The following is a 14,933-nucleotide window of genomic DNA, read 5'->3' on the forward strand; positions in this document are numbered from 1 at the left end:
AGTCTTCTCTTCTGCAAACTAAATAAGCCCAGATCCCTCAGACTCTCCTCATAGGCCATGTGTTCCAGCCCCCTAATTGTTTCATTGCTCTTTGCTGGACCTGCTCAATGCAACAACAACCCTTCTATACTGGGGGGCCCAGAACTGGATGCAACACATCAGATGTGGCCTTACCAGTACCGAATAGAGGGGAATAACGTCTCTAGATCTGCTGGAGATGCTCGTCCTAATGCACCCCAATATGTCAGTAGCCTTCTTGGCTAGAAGGGCACACTGTTGACTCATATCCAGCTTCTCATCCACTAATACCCAGGTCCTTTTCTCCTGTACTGTGACTTACCTGTAACAATGCTTGGGATTCTTCTGTCCCAACTGCAGGACTCTGCACTTACCCTTGTTGAACCTCACCAGATTACTTTTGGTCCTATCCTCCAGGTTATGTAGGTCACTCTGGATGTTCGCCCTACTCTCCAACATATTTATCTCTTCGCCTAGCTTAGTGTCATCCTCAAATGTGCAGAGGGTGCAATCCATCCCCTCATCCAGGTCATTAATAAAGATGTAGAACAATACTGGCCCTAGAACGGATGCGTGGGGCACTGCACTTGAAACCAACTGCCAACAAGGCACTGAGCCATTGATCGCTAGCTAGCTTTCTATCCACCTTACAGCTGATTTATCCAATCCATACTTCCTTAACTTATGGGCAAGAATATTGTGGGGAACTATATCAAAAGCTTTGCTAAAGTGAAGGTATATCACATCCTTTGACTTCCCTGTGTCCACAGAGCTAAGTTCCTCATCACACGAGCTACTCAGATTGGTCAGGCATGAGTTGCCTTTGATGAATCCATGTTGACTACTCTTGATCACTTTTCCCTCTTCCAAGTACTCCAAAACTGATTCCTTGAGGATCCCCTCCACAATTTTTCCAGGGACTGAGGTAAGGCTGACCAGTCTAAAGTTCCTTGGATTGTCCTTTCCTTTTTCAAAGATGGGCACTGTGTTTGCCTTTTTCTAGTCATCTGGGATCTCTCTCAGTCTCCATAAGTTTTCAAAGATAACGGCCAAAGGCCATTGCCAATTCCCTCAGTACTCTTGGATGCATTAAATCTGGACCCATGTATTTGTGTTATGTCTAGCTTTTTCTAAATAGCCCTTAACGTGTTCCTTCCCCACCGAGGGCTGCCCAGTTCTTTCCCCTACCACACTGGGAGATGCTCAAGGTTGTTCTTTGCTGTGTCATTGGTTCCTACTTGGAGAAGTAGGAAGGGGTTAATAATCTGCAGGTTTGCTGATTTTTGTAAGATACTCTGTTGCATCCTGGAGACCAGCAAATGTCCCAAAATTCCCAGATGGATAACTCCGTCCCTCTTAGTAGGGAGACCCTGACCACCAACAACCGTTGTCTTCTCTTAGGGATGATGGTTGTAGAACTGCCATCCCTAAGACTACGCATCCCAGGCCTTCCAGTGTGTGGGGTCTTCTTCTGATCCCTTCCCTGAGAAGTCTCTGTCACAGCATTCTCCACCATAGCACCTGTGCAGAGACCCTGAAAGTGGCTGCTTTCCTCCACTGAAATTGGAGATACATGAACTGGCTTTCTTCTCCTGGAGGCTACAAGCTTCCAGTTATTTTCCTTGTTCTGTACTGCCCTCACTGGTTGCTCAGCCTGCTGTGCCTGCAGGACTAAATGCTGCCTTCTGTTGAGGACATTTTCACCTTCTTTGATGGACCAGAGGGTTGATATTTTGGCCTCAAGTCCTCCAGTCTTTTCTTCCGACATAGCAACCAGCTTGCACTTCATACAGACTATATCCCTTCTATTGTCTAGGAGGAAGACCAACATGGCACATGCTGTGCAGGCCACAACAGCTGACTTGTCACTATCCATTTTTCCTTTTTCTTGGAGAGTTCTCTCAGATGTTTTTCTGAGGGGCAGAAGAGAAACAAAGGGTAAGAAAGAGACCAAAGAGTGTAGGGATGCCCCCCAAGGTGAACTCCCAGGCAAATTCCCTGTTGGCTGTCTCCCTGTTTACTGTGGCAGCCTTTTTATAACGCTGCTGGCTAAGCCTGGCCTCCAATCCAATTAGCCCTTGAATCAGCCCCATCAGTAGCGCCCTCCCACTCCTAAAATTAACTGCAGCAAAGCTTGTGCTGCTCCCAGCTTCCCAGTTGGGCAGGGGGGTTGTTTATAAACAGGGAGGTAGGGTGATTAAGATAACAAAAGACTTGTTACTCGGGTACCTGAAGGATCATTAGTTCATGAAAACCTTGCCAGCTACTCCACTTAAACCACAGACCTGTCCTGGGACCAGTGATGTTCAAGTTATCCCTAAATGACCTTGCAGAAAAGGGTAAATAGTGAGGTGGCAAAATTACTCAAAATAGTTAACTCCAAAGCTGATTGCAAAGGGATCTCACAAAACTGGGGGACTTGGTAACAAAAGGGCAGATGGAATTCAATGTTGATAAATGCAAAGTAATGCACATGGAAAAATATTATATAAATCCAACTATACAACTATACCTAAAAATAAATAGCTGTTATCACTCAAGAAAGATGTTGGAACCGTTATGAATAGTTCCCTGAAAATATCTTCACAACATGTAGTTGCAATCTAAAAGCTAACAGGATAATTGTGAAGTAGGATTGAACTAGACAGTAAGACAGAAAATATATTGCCCCTATGTAAAGTATGCCCACATCTTGAATACTGCATGCAGATCTGGTCATCCCATCTAAAAAAAGATATATTGACTTTGGAAAAGGTACAGAGAAGGGCAACAAATGATTAGGGTAAAAGAACAGATTCCATCTGAGGAGCAATTCAAAAGACTGGGACTTTTCTGCTGGGAAAAGAAATGACAAAAAGGTCGGGGGGGGCAGGATATGTTAGAGGTCTAGAAAATCATGAATGCTGTCGAAAAAATGGAATAAGGAAATGTTATTTACTCCTTCACTAACATAACACAAATTTAGGTAGCAGATTTAAAACCAAAACAAAATTATTTCTTCATGGTCAACCTGTGTAACTCTTTGCCATGGAAAGGTGGAAAGACTCAAACTATACTGGGGTTCCAACGGGAACACAATAAGTTCAAGGAGAATAGGTCCATCAATATCTACTAGTTAGGATGAGTATAAAACAAAAAAGAACAAGCTAAAAATTACTTAGAAAAATTAGATGTCTGCAAATCACCATGGCCTGATGAAATGCATCCCAGAATACTTAAGGAGCTGATAGAGGTTTCTGGGCCTTTAGCTATCATCTTTCAAAAGTCCTGGAGGTTGGGAGAGATTCCAGAAGAGTGGAAAAGGGCACACCATGCCTGTTTACAAAAAGGGAAATAAGAACAACCCAGGAACCTACAGGCCAGTCAGTTTAACTTCTGTACCAGGAAAGATAATGGAGCAAGTAATTAAGGAATTCATCTAGAAGAAAATAAGGTGATATGTAAGAGCCAGCTTGGATTTCTAAAGAACACATCATGTCAAACCAATCTGATAGCTTTTTATGATAGGATAACAAGTCTTTTGAATAAGGGAGAAGCGATGGATGTGGTATACCTAGACTTTAATAAGGCATTTGATACAGTCTCACATCATCTTCTTATCAATAAACTAGGCAAATACAATTTAGATGCGGTTACTATAAGGCAGGTGCATAACTGGTTGGATAATTAGTCTCAAACAGTAGTTATTAACAGTTAACAATCATGCTGGAAGAGATTAACAGGGGATTTCACAGGGGTCTGTTTTGGGACTGGTTCTGTTCAATATCTTCATCAACGATTTAGAGATTGGTATAGAGAGTACCCTTACTAAGGGAGTGGTTGCAACTGCTTTAGAGGATATGGTAATAATTTAAAACAATTTGGCCAAACTGGAGAAATGGTCTGAGATCAATAGGATGAAGGACAATAAAATAAAGACAAATGTAAAGTACTCCACTTAGGAGGAACAATCAGTTTCACACATACAGAATGGGAAGTGACTGTCTCGGAAGGAGTATGGCAGAAAGGGATCTAGGGGTCATAGTGGACCACAAGCTGAATATGAGTCAGGAGTGTGAAACCGTTGCAAAAAAATCTAACATGATTCTGGAAGGTATCAACAGGAGTGTTGTGAACAAGACATGAGAAGTCATTCTTCCACTCTACTCTGTGCTGATTAGGCCTCAGCTGGAGTATTGTGTCCAGTTCTGGGCACCACATTTCAAGAAAGATGTGGAGAAACTGGAGAAGTTCCAGAGAAGAGCAACAAGATTAAATGTCTAGAAACATGAGGTCTGAGGGAAGACTGAAAGAACTGGTCTTGTTTAGTTTAGAAAAGAGAAGCCTGAGAGGGGATATGATAGCAGTTTTCAAGTATTTAAAAGAGCGTTATAGAGGAGGGAGAAAAAATGTTCTCCTTGGCCTCTTAGGATACGACAAGAAGCAACGGGCTTAAACTGCAGCAGAGGTTTAGGTTGTATGTTAGGAAAAACTTCCTGTCAGGATAGTTAAACTCTGAAATAAACTGGCTATGGAAGTTGTGGAATCTCCACCACTGAAGATACTTAAGAGCAGGTTAGATAGATACCTATAAAGGATGGTCTAGAGACTCCAGCTATTGCTGACCCTGCCACGAGGGCAGGGAACTGAAACTGATAAACTCTTGAGATCCCAGGAAAAGAGAAGTTAATGTGGTTCCAGGTCATACACTCAGTATCCAATATCCTATGTGCAGTACGTTCTGTGTTCAGTTTACAATTTTTTCTTAGAAACAGCAAAACTAAGTCTAAAATGTGCTAGTGCTGCTCCCTTATAACCCACTGATGAATGTGGTTAAGTTTTTGTCCAGTATGTATGGTCAAGCGTACAAACCCTTAGCACTGCAGACAGACATAATTGTCATTCAGGGCGCAAAACAAAACAAAAACCAACCCACCAAACAAAAAACTGTTATCACCTCTCTGAGCAGGAGGAGCAGCTGCTGGTGACCCATACAAAGGATAGGAGATGCAAACACTGGCAGGAAGTAATGAAAGGGTTTGACTGTACCCTGAGGTACTTCCTCTGTTTGAGGTGAGCAGCTGCACCCAAATTAGATAGCACAATCTCCTTCCTCCAGTCCCTATCCTCACTAATTGGTTGCCGCCTTTTTTAACCATTACTAGGAGTCTCTCATGTTAAAAGTTCAGCTCCAAAGAACTTCAAGAGGTTGCCTAGCAGGTCGTTAGTTCCACATACTTTTTATGTTAGAAAGGGGAGAGGATCAGAAAAGTGGTGACATTGCAGTGTTCAATATTTTTTCTCCTTTCTTTGCCTTCTAGCGAAAACATTTTCAGTTTACGAGTCAAAACAGGATTTGTTTTTTTGTTTTTTTTGCCTTCTCAGCTCATGATGCAAACGTCTAGCTTCCAGCCAAACAGCACTAAAAGGGCAGGCCCTGCACACTGAACAATGAAATCTTTGGATACTCAGAACTTTTTAAAAAGCTGTGCTGGCAGAGTTTGTGAAGAACTATAGGGCTGTATTTTGTTTTTCTATTTTGTGTAACAAAAATGTAAGATCCCTATGGTTTAAATTAAATAGTTATCAATTACAAGATCAGCTAGACAACTCTCTGCATGAAAATGGCACAATTTAGAGTTTTCAATCTCATAAAAATGCCCCTAGGTCCCCTTATATAGTCAATATCTGCAGGATTTACTGTTTCCAATGTCCAAGGCTGCAATCTCTGTAACTCAACCTTGTGTCTGAAAAGCAAGCCAAGTCTTTCTGCATCACATATTAGATCTACCAATCAGAATTCCGCAGTCAGAAGTTAGCTGGTGTTTTCACTAATGATGTGTGAGGCAGCACAGAATGTAGGTTTTTTTCTTTCACCTCCACAGGATTGATGAAATGAAACCTTTGATACAATCAAACTGAGTTCAGTGACGATATATTAAAGTCAGTTTTCAGATCATTAGTTATTTTACTTACAGGGTGCTAATATACACAGCCATAATTTTCTTTGGGTATGTCTACAGCAGGACATTTGGTTGAATTTGTTAAGGCTGATTGATTTTTTAGCACCTGATTTTGTAAAGTCGAGGGGGCATGTCCACAGTTGTACAGAAAGTCAATGGAGTGTGTCCCCATTAAGTTTTCCAAGTTTGACTTCAGTCAGCAAGGCACAGTTGGTACCTATCCCACAGTCCCTGCTGCATTTTGGGTTTCTGTCCCAGTGTGTGATGGGAAAAAATATGCTGCAGGTGGTTGTGGGTGTGTGTGATGTCAGCATCCCATAGTGTACTTTGGAAACAAACTGCAAAAAGTGCTTTTGCAACCTTTCTACATGGCCTTGCACATGCCATTACAAGGCTAGCATGGAGCCCGTACAGCTTATAGCTGTTGTGGGGAATGTTATGATCACCCTGCGCATTGTGTTGCGGTATGTTCAGAGGGCCTAAGGAGCTAGATGACTGATGAGAACTCCCATGAAGGGAGAAAAGTGTATGAGCATGAAACACTAGAGAGGAAGAGTGTGGAAATGATGGCTGCACTAGATGCATTAAGGATCTAGTGCTGTGAAACAAGCTCAGACTGCTGGGACTGTATTGTTCTGCAGGTATGGGATGATCAGCAGTGGCTATGAAACTTATGCCTGCGTAAGGCCACTTTCATGGAATTTTGTGAATTGCTTTCCTCTGCCCTGAAGTCCTGTGATACCGAAATGAGCCCTGCTCTGGAAGTTCAGAAGCATGTGGCACTTGATGCGTGGAAGCTTGCAATGCCAGACTGCAACTGGTTAGTAGGCAATCAGTTGAGACAAATCTACAATGGGGTGCTGTAATCCAGGTAGACAGCACAATCAATCCTCTTTTTATATGAAAGACAGTGACTTTGGGAAAAGTGGAGGACATAGTGCATGGTTCTGCCACAATGGGATTCTCTAACTGCGACGGGGAGATAGACAGAATGCCCATCCCTATCTTGGCACTGTATCACCTTTCTACAGAGTACATAAACCCCAAAGGGCACTTCTCCATGGTGTTGCAGGCCTTGGGTGGATCACAAGGGTCATTTCACTGACATTAGTATGGGATTTTTGGGAAAGATGCATGATGCACATATCTTCAGGAACTCTGGTCTGTTTGGAAAGCTGCAGAATGAAAATTTCTTCCCAGACAAGAAAATTACCACTGAAGATATGGAGATGCCAGTAGTAGTTCTGGGTGATCCTACTTACCCCTTGTTCACTTGGCTCATGGAGCCATACACAGGCAGCCTCGACCACAGTAAGGAGTTCTTCCACTACAGTCTGACCAACGGCAGAATGGTGGCAGAATGTGCATTTGGCCATTTAAAAGCCAGGTTCAGGAGGTTTCTGACTCGGTTAGACCTCATCAAAGCCAACATTCCACTCGTAGTGAGAGCCTGCTGTGTGTTTCATAATTTGTGTAAGAGCTAGAGGGAAATCGTCATGACTGGCTGTAGGGCAGAGGCAGATCATCAGGTCAGTAACTATGAGCAACCAGACACCAGAACAATCAAAGGGAGTACAGAAAAGTGCACTGTTAATCGAGGCTTTGAAAACACAGCTTTGTAAATGACCAGACAGTGACATGAAAGTCAAATCTGTTGCTTTGAAGGAGTTCTGCCCTAATGATGTGTGTTTGCCTGGCATGCTTGTAAACTGCCTCCCACCTGTGTTCAGTGCAAGCAATAAAAGGCACTGTTTTTTTTATTCAGGCGATACTAAAGTAGTTCATGGCTGAGGTTTCGCGAGTAGGTATGCAAAGGCATTGTGCTATCACATGTGGGGGAATGTTGGTCTTCTGCTGTCAGAATCATCCCTGGGCATGGAATACAAGGTTGCCCCCTTGACTTACTTCCCCTGCATTCTGGGACAACAAGGAGGTTAGGTTAGGGAACATGGGGAGGCAGGCATGTACTGGTTCATGGGTTGCAGTGGGGCTCTGTCCTCCTCTCCCAGGGACTTCAAGAGCTCTGTCTGCTGCCTCATTAACTGCACAATTTCTCTTTGTGTTTGTGTCATGCCCTCTCAGCTGCTTTCTTTCTTCAAAAATGGTTCTCCTCCACATATTCAGCTGTTCCCTCTCCCTGCATGGCTTCCATGTGCTCCATAAACATATCTTCCCCCATTCATTTTCTCCTGTAGATCTGTGCAAGCCTCACATTTGGGGGAGCATGCAAGAGGGGCAAGCATTCCTGACAGTGTCTGTTGAAAAGCCTGCAACACAGCGAAGGCCAGACATTAAGGCGATACATTTAATGTAGATAAGTTTAACAACGCACAAAGGAATCTAATGAAAGAACATCTGTGAAAGAGAAGATATGTGTTCCCCGCAGGATATCTTTGGCCTCTTAAGTGGCCAATGTTCATCAAGTTCCACAAAAAGGTATCATGGGACCTGATGTACACATTTGGCTTCCAGTCATGGTAAGGCTCAGATTAGAGGAATGCATACTTTCAAGCCTGCAAGAGGATGGGCGGTGCAAGGAGTGCTAACTGCATTTGTTTTGCTCTCCCAAAGCCACCCAGAGAAGGGATAGGGGAAGGGAGCATGCTTTCCTCCCACTGGCTTGAAAAGATTTCCTTTGTCCTGGCAGCCCTGGAAGCTGATGGGGACAGCGGGGAGAAGGCATGGCAAAGCTGCTCTCGGAGACTGCTTGGTCTTAAACCACCCTAATGGTGGCTGTACAGGCTATACAGGCTTCCACCTTCCTCCCTCCTCAGCTTTCCTCCGTGCAGCTCTCTTGGGCCACCACGTGTTCCTCCTCACCCCACTCTTCTGGGACAGTGAAAATTTCCTGCCTTCTAGCAGCCTGGGGAAGTAAGGGGGAAGTCCGGACATGGCAGAGCAGCTTGTGCTCTCAAATAGTAGCTTAGTGCTCCTTCCCCTGCTGCTTTTAGGTTGCAAAAAAGATATCAGTCTGCTTAGAATAAGAAAAATTGATAGGAATGAATGCTAACTCATTGTGGGCACAAGGCCAGTCATTATAGAAAACTGCTCTGTGGTGCCATGATTCCAGATTACTCACTGGTAGCTTGGTGTGGAAAGGTGTATTATCGTGGAGGTAAGAATAAGGCAGGTCTCCCCAAAACCCTTGTGAGAAAAGTTAAAAAGAGTACCTGTCTGAGACCTCCAAGGAAATGTGCAGGGAAATGATAGCTCCATCTCCAGGCACATTAACAAGTTGTTCCCAGGGCTCTGGGCTGTGTAGGTACAGCAGCTGTGACAGATTACACCCATTTCTGTAGCCCACTTGTAGCATTATTTAAAAAGAGGACTCACCAGAAGTGCCCTCCCACCATCAAAGTCTGGCTGTGAAAAGTCCTGGGATGAGGTGATTGGATCCAACACTACAAACAGCTCCTGGTGGTCTCTGAGATCAGCTGCCTGCTGACCACTGTCATCCTCCTCATCCTCCTTGCTGTTGTCAGAGGATTCCTTAGGAATGTCTTCCAAGGTATCAAGAGACTGTTTGGGGACAGAGTCTGGGTCACTCCTTACAATTCCATGCAGTTGCTCATAGAAGCAGCATATTTGGGAAGAAGACCCAGAAGGTCCATTTGCTTCTTTTGTTTTTGGGAACACCTGCTTGAGCTCCTTTATTTTCATGTGGCACTGCTGGGCATCCCCGGTGTATCCTTTTTCCTCCATACCCTGGGAAGTCTCTGCATATATATCTGCATTTCTTTCTCTGCTTCATTGCTTCGCCCACACAGATTCATCCCCCTCACCCAGCAATGAGGTCCTGGATCTCCTGCACACTCTATAATGGAGCTCATCTGGGAATTCATGGCCATATATGACACTGAGGTGTGCTGCCAGCTCTGCTTGCCATGCTGTCCACAAAGGAAATTAATTCAAGTTTCCTGGGCTGCTTCCTGCACACCTGGAGAGCAGTAGAGCTGAACGTGATGGCCAGAGTGAACACATTGGGGCATTATGGGACGCATCAGGCAGCCAAAAATTTTGAATTTAATAATGCTCAATCTACACTACCCTAAGGTTGATGCTGCAAAGTCAAATTTGATATTACTCCTTGTGAAAAGTAGAAGTTGAAAAGTTGACCTTAGTTAGGAGCTCTTAAAATCGACAATGACCCCTGGAGTGAAGACTGACTCATAAAATCAACCTAAGTCACCTAAATTCGAATGATTACAAGTATAGACCAAGCCTTTGTCTCAGACTGAATGCTTTTCAATTCCTCCCACTTTCTTTGGACTTGAAATCTTCCGTTTCCCTTGAGGTGTAACAGAATTTAGAGGGACAATTCAAGCAGCTCTGGACAAAAATCTTTTACACTCTTTCCTTGCTTATGATGGCTACACCTGCAATGAATTCCAATACATAAAGAAAAGAGGAAGAAGAAGATAATTGATTCTTGGGATTGCCTTTCAGAAATTATGAATGTTCTTGAGGTATCGGAGGGGTAGCCGTGTTAGTCTGGATCTGTAACAGCAACGAAGGGTCCTGTGGCACCTTATAGACTAACAGAAAAGTTTTGAAAACTTTGGAAACCAAGACCAGCATCTGATGAAGTGAGTCTGTGCTCACGAAAGCTCATGCTCAAAACTTTTCTGTTAGTCTATAAGGTGCCACAGGACCCTTCGTTGCTGTTCTTGAGGTAGTGTCTTCATCCTCATTCTCCACATTGGTCATTTAACCACACACTCAGCAGAGCCACCTCAGAAAAGCCCAAGTCTGTGACAGCAGGTCAGAGTTGAAGTGTGTTGGGAGGTTGAGAGAAAGATCCAAAACTAGAATAGCAAGGCTGCTGCAGAACCAGGTAGAGATGCATTAGTGGCAGTAATGGGAGGGAAAGAGAAGGCAGGGGCAGGATAAGGCAGGCTTAGAATGGGATTTGCTGAGTACTTTGAGCCAGGATTGAAATGTGTTAGCCAAAGTACTAACAATATTAGCAAAAAGGCTAATGAAATAATTGCTGTGCCAGCAAATCCCATAGTGTCTGTTTAAGACAACATTATGTATACTGGTCCTCTTATACAGACTAGTCTCATTCCATTGAGAGCCTGACATTGAGGGTGTTATCTGTTTATGCCTCAAGGGTTTCAGTGACTAATTCTTCAGCATAGACCCCAGTAATATTCTCTTAGAGCTTTACAGCCCACTCAGTTCAACTGAAGATATATTCTTAGAGTGGAACCACAGAATTCACTGTAGGCTTATGGAGCAGCAAAGGGGATGCTCTATTGATTCAGAGGCTTCCACACCACAGAGGCTTGGAATGGCTGTGGAACATTCATATATTCCAAGATCAGAAGGAACCACTGCGACCATCTAGTCTGAGCTCCTGTAGAACACAGGTCATAGAACTTCCACAAAGTAACTCCTAGAACAGATTTTTGAGAAAAAACATCCAACGCTGATTTAAACATTGACTGTGATGGAGAATCCACCATGAGCCCTGGGCATATTCTTCAAATGGTTAATTACTTTCATTGTTAAACATTTATTTTCCTTAGAATTTTAGTTCCCAAAAATAGCTTAGAAGCAATCAAGTGCACACAATATCCCACTGGCTGGTGTAATGGTAGCTTGAAGTGTTTACTTGCCCTTTTGATGGGGCCGAGGGGAATTTCTTCCTGTCCTATATGAGTGATGTAAGCGATGAGAAATCCCTCTCTTGGCTCAAAGACTCCATGGTGTGTTTCTAATTCAGTGAGGTCATCCTGATATGTTGGAGGGTTTGTTATTTTTAAATGGATTTACTCGATATAACTTGCAACTACAGTAGAACCCCGATGAACTGAACTTCAGTTATCATCACTCCATTTTATCCAACATGCTCAAACAATTGGCTTGCTCAAACAGTCCCACAGTCATCGGCCCACTCCTGCACTGTTGTGGCAACTGGCCCTGCTCTGCCAGCCCTGCAGCAGCCAACCCTGTAGCAGCTGGCCCCATTCTGCCACCCTTGTGCAGCTGGCCCCACTTCACCAGCCCCACAGCGGTCAGCCCAGTGCAGCTGACCCCAGTCTGTCAGTCCTGCAGCAGCCAGCCCTGGGCAGCTGGCTTGCATTATCCAACCTTTCCAGTTATCTGACCATCAGTTGGTCCTGTATAGGTTGGATAATTGGGGTTCTACTGTAGAAATATGTTAAACAGAAAGCAAAATAAGCACTACAGTCTTGACTGTCTCATCTGTTTTCTTCATCTCTCTCCACAATCATACCCTAACCTTTCTTGTTCTTTGGGCCATAGCAACACTCTCCCCCCCACACACACCTAAATGTGATTGTGGATTGTGACTGTATCACACTCACCCACAGAATTTACCCTTCCTTTTTAATGCTTCATATGTTCTGCTGATGTAGCAATTTAGTGTGGTGCTGTCATACTGGCTCAGACCCATCACTGCAGCTTGAACAAATACCTTTGTAACATCTTGCCTGGCTCACATACGCTATTCACAAATTTAGAGTAGATATACTACTAGAAATGAGAACCAGTGGTCACTGATTTTTCCACTCCAGTTTTGCTGTTCTTACCAGTAGTCAGGTGCTCAGATCTTTTGCATCCATGTGGTGGTGTGCTCAGCTTCTGATCTCATCTGGCTTCCTAGCCAACTAAAGGGCTTTGTTTTCTAGTTTTCAGTGCACAATCTCAAACATCCCAGCACGATAAAAGGAATGGATATCACCATTTAAACAAATATACATGGAAAATACAGTAATCTGCAAATGTTATGTCTACCCCCGACCCAGTTAGTCTAACACCAAATTCCTGCAGGCAAACCCTTGCATATGAACTTTTGTGTTTGTGGAAAGCTCCACACAGCAGGGCCAGAATTTCCCCTCCCCTTTTCTTCTATTCCAAGAGTTCACAGTAACTGTCTCTATGTTTTATTGCAGGACAAAAATCATTTGAAATATCTTGAGAAACAGTATTACAAAGCTGACTAGAGAGTGCCTGACATTTTCTGAGCCAGCTCAACTACCTCCATATCTATACTTGCTAAGGGAGCACATAATGGGTAGTGTGAAAACATACTGCTGGAATAATTGGTGGGTAGGATATTGCAAATTTAGAGCTAGACTGAGCCCTTGGGCTCAATACCTACGGAGGGTGGGAGTCAGTGCTGTGCTGCTCCAGGAAATAACTGTGCTCTACTTGTGTTGCATGGAGGGGCGTTTACAGGCAAGCACACAACATATAAGGGAGACCTTCTTAAGTCATGACATAACTGTCATGTTGCTGGCTGGTCATTCATAAAAATGTTTTTTTGAAGCCTCCCTGGGTGTGTCTACACTAGGAACTAACTTCCAAGTTAGGCACTACTTTGAAGTAGCCAACAGAGAGTCTACACACATTTTCCCTTACTTTGTAGTAGGAAGCCCATCTTGGAAATCCTTACTCCATTCCCAGGAATGGAGTAGTGCCCTACTTCGACGTTTAACTCAACTTGGAAGTTGCACTTTGAAGTTAGCAACTTCGAAGTTATTTTTGTAGTGTAGACACAGCCCCTGATTAGCAGGGCCCTTCACTTTGCTTTCCTGATTGCCCTGGTGACTGGCTGCCTCAGCCCTCCAGCCTGATATGAAATACCACCCCCCAACTCTCACATAAATTATGAAGCACACAGCAGGCTGCCACCATGAGGGGAATATTGCCTTCACTGAGGTCTAACCAAGTCAGAAGGCTCCTGAACCTGGCTTTTAAATAAGCAAATGCACGTTCTACTATTCTGCAGTTGCTCAGCCCATAGTTGAAGAGCTCCCTGCTGTGGTCCAGGCTGCTGCTGTATGGCTTCATGAACCAAGGGAGCAAGGGGTAAAAGCAGGATCACCCAGAATCACTATTGACATCTTCACATGTTCAATGGTGATTTTCTGGTCTGGAAAGAAAGTCCCTTTTCTGAAGCTTTATGAATGGACCAGAATTCTTAATGATGCATGCATCATGAATGTTTCTTGACCATCATATATGGATGTTGGTGAAACAATCCTTGTGATCCACTAATGCCTGCAACATCACAAAGAAATACCCCTTGTGGCTTATGCACTGTGTGGAAAGGTGATCTAGTGCCAAGGTAAGGATGTGCATTCCATCTATCACTCGTCTTCAGTTAGGTAACCACATCATGGCAAAACTGTCCCCTATGTCCTGCACATTTCCCAGCATCACTGTCTTTCATAGAAAAAGGGTATTAATTGCCTTGGCTATATGGATCACAGCAGCCCCCACTGTAGATCTGCTCACTCCAGATTGATTGCCCACTGGCTAGTAGCTGCCTGGCATTGCAAACTTCCACACACCACTTGCCACACACCACTTGCCACGCGCTTCTGAAATGTCAGAGCAGGTCTCATTGTGGTATCACAGTACTTCAGGGCAGAGGAAAGCAATTTTTAAGGTTCCATGAAAGTGGCCTTATGCATGTGGAAGTTTTGTATCCACTTCTTATCATCCACCTGCAGAACACCACCAGTCTGAGCTTGTTTCACGGCACCATAACTGGCACGCCACAGTGTACAAAGCATCAAATGCAGCCATCACCTCCTCGGGGTGGGGGGAGGGATAACTCAGTTGTTGTGAATTTGATCCTTGAGGAGGCCATTAGGGATCTGGGGCAAACAGATTAAAAAAAAAATCTGTCAGGGATGGTGTGTGGTCCTGCCAAGAGGGCAGTGGACTGGATTCAATGACCTCCTAAGGTCCCTTTCAGTTCCATGAAATATGTATCTCCATATATTATTTATTTATTTAATTTGTTCCTCCTCTCCGGTGCCTCACATGCATATATGTGCACATCCTCTTTGGAGTCTTCATCACTGTCACAGTTCTGCATATACCACAGCACTATGTGTGAGGTGCTTATAATACTTTCCACAACAGCTTTAAAATAGATGGGTTCAATGCTACCCTTGCAAGGGTATCTTCACAGATATATAAAGAGGTCACAAA

The sequence above is a fragment of the Carettochelys insculpta genome, chromosome 7 (assembly GCF_033958435.1).
Source record: "Carettochelys insculpta isolate YL-2023 chromosome 7, ASM3395843v1, whole genome shotgun sequence".
NCBI classification, from domain to species: domain Eukaryota; kingdom Metazoa; phylum Chordata; order Testudines; family Carettochelyidae; genus Carettochelys; species Carettochelys insculpta.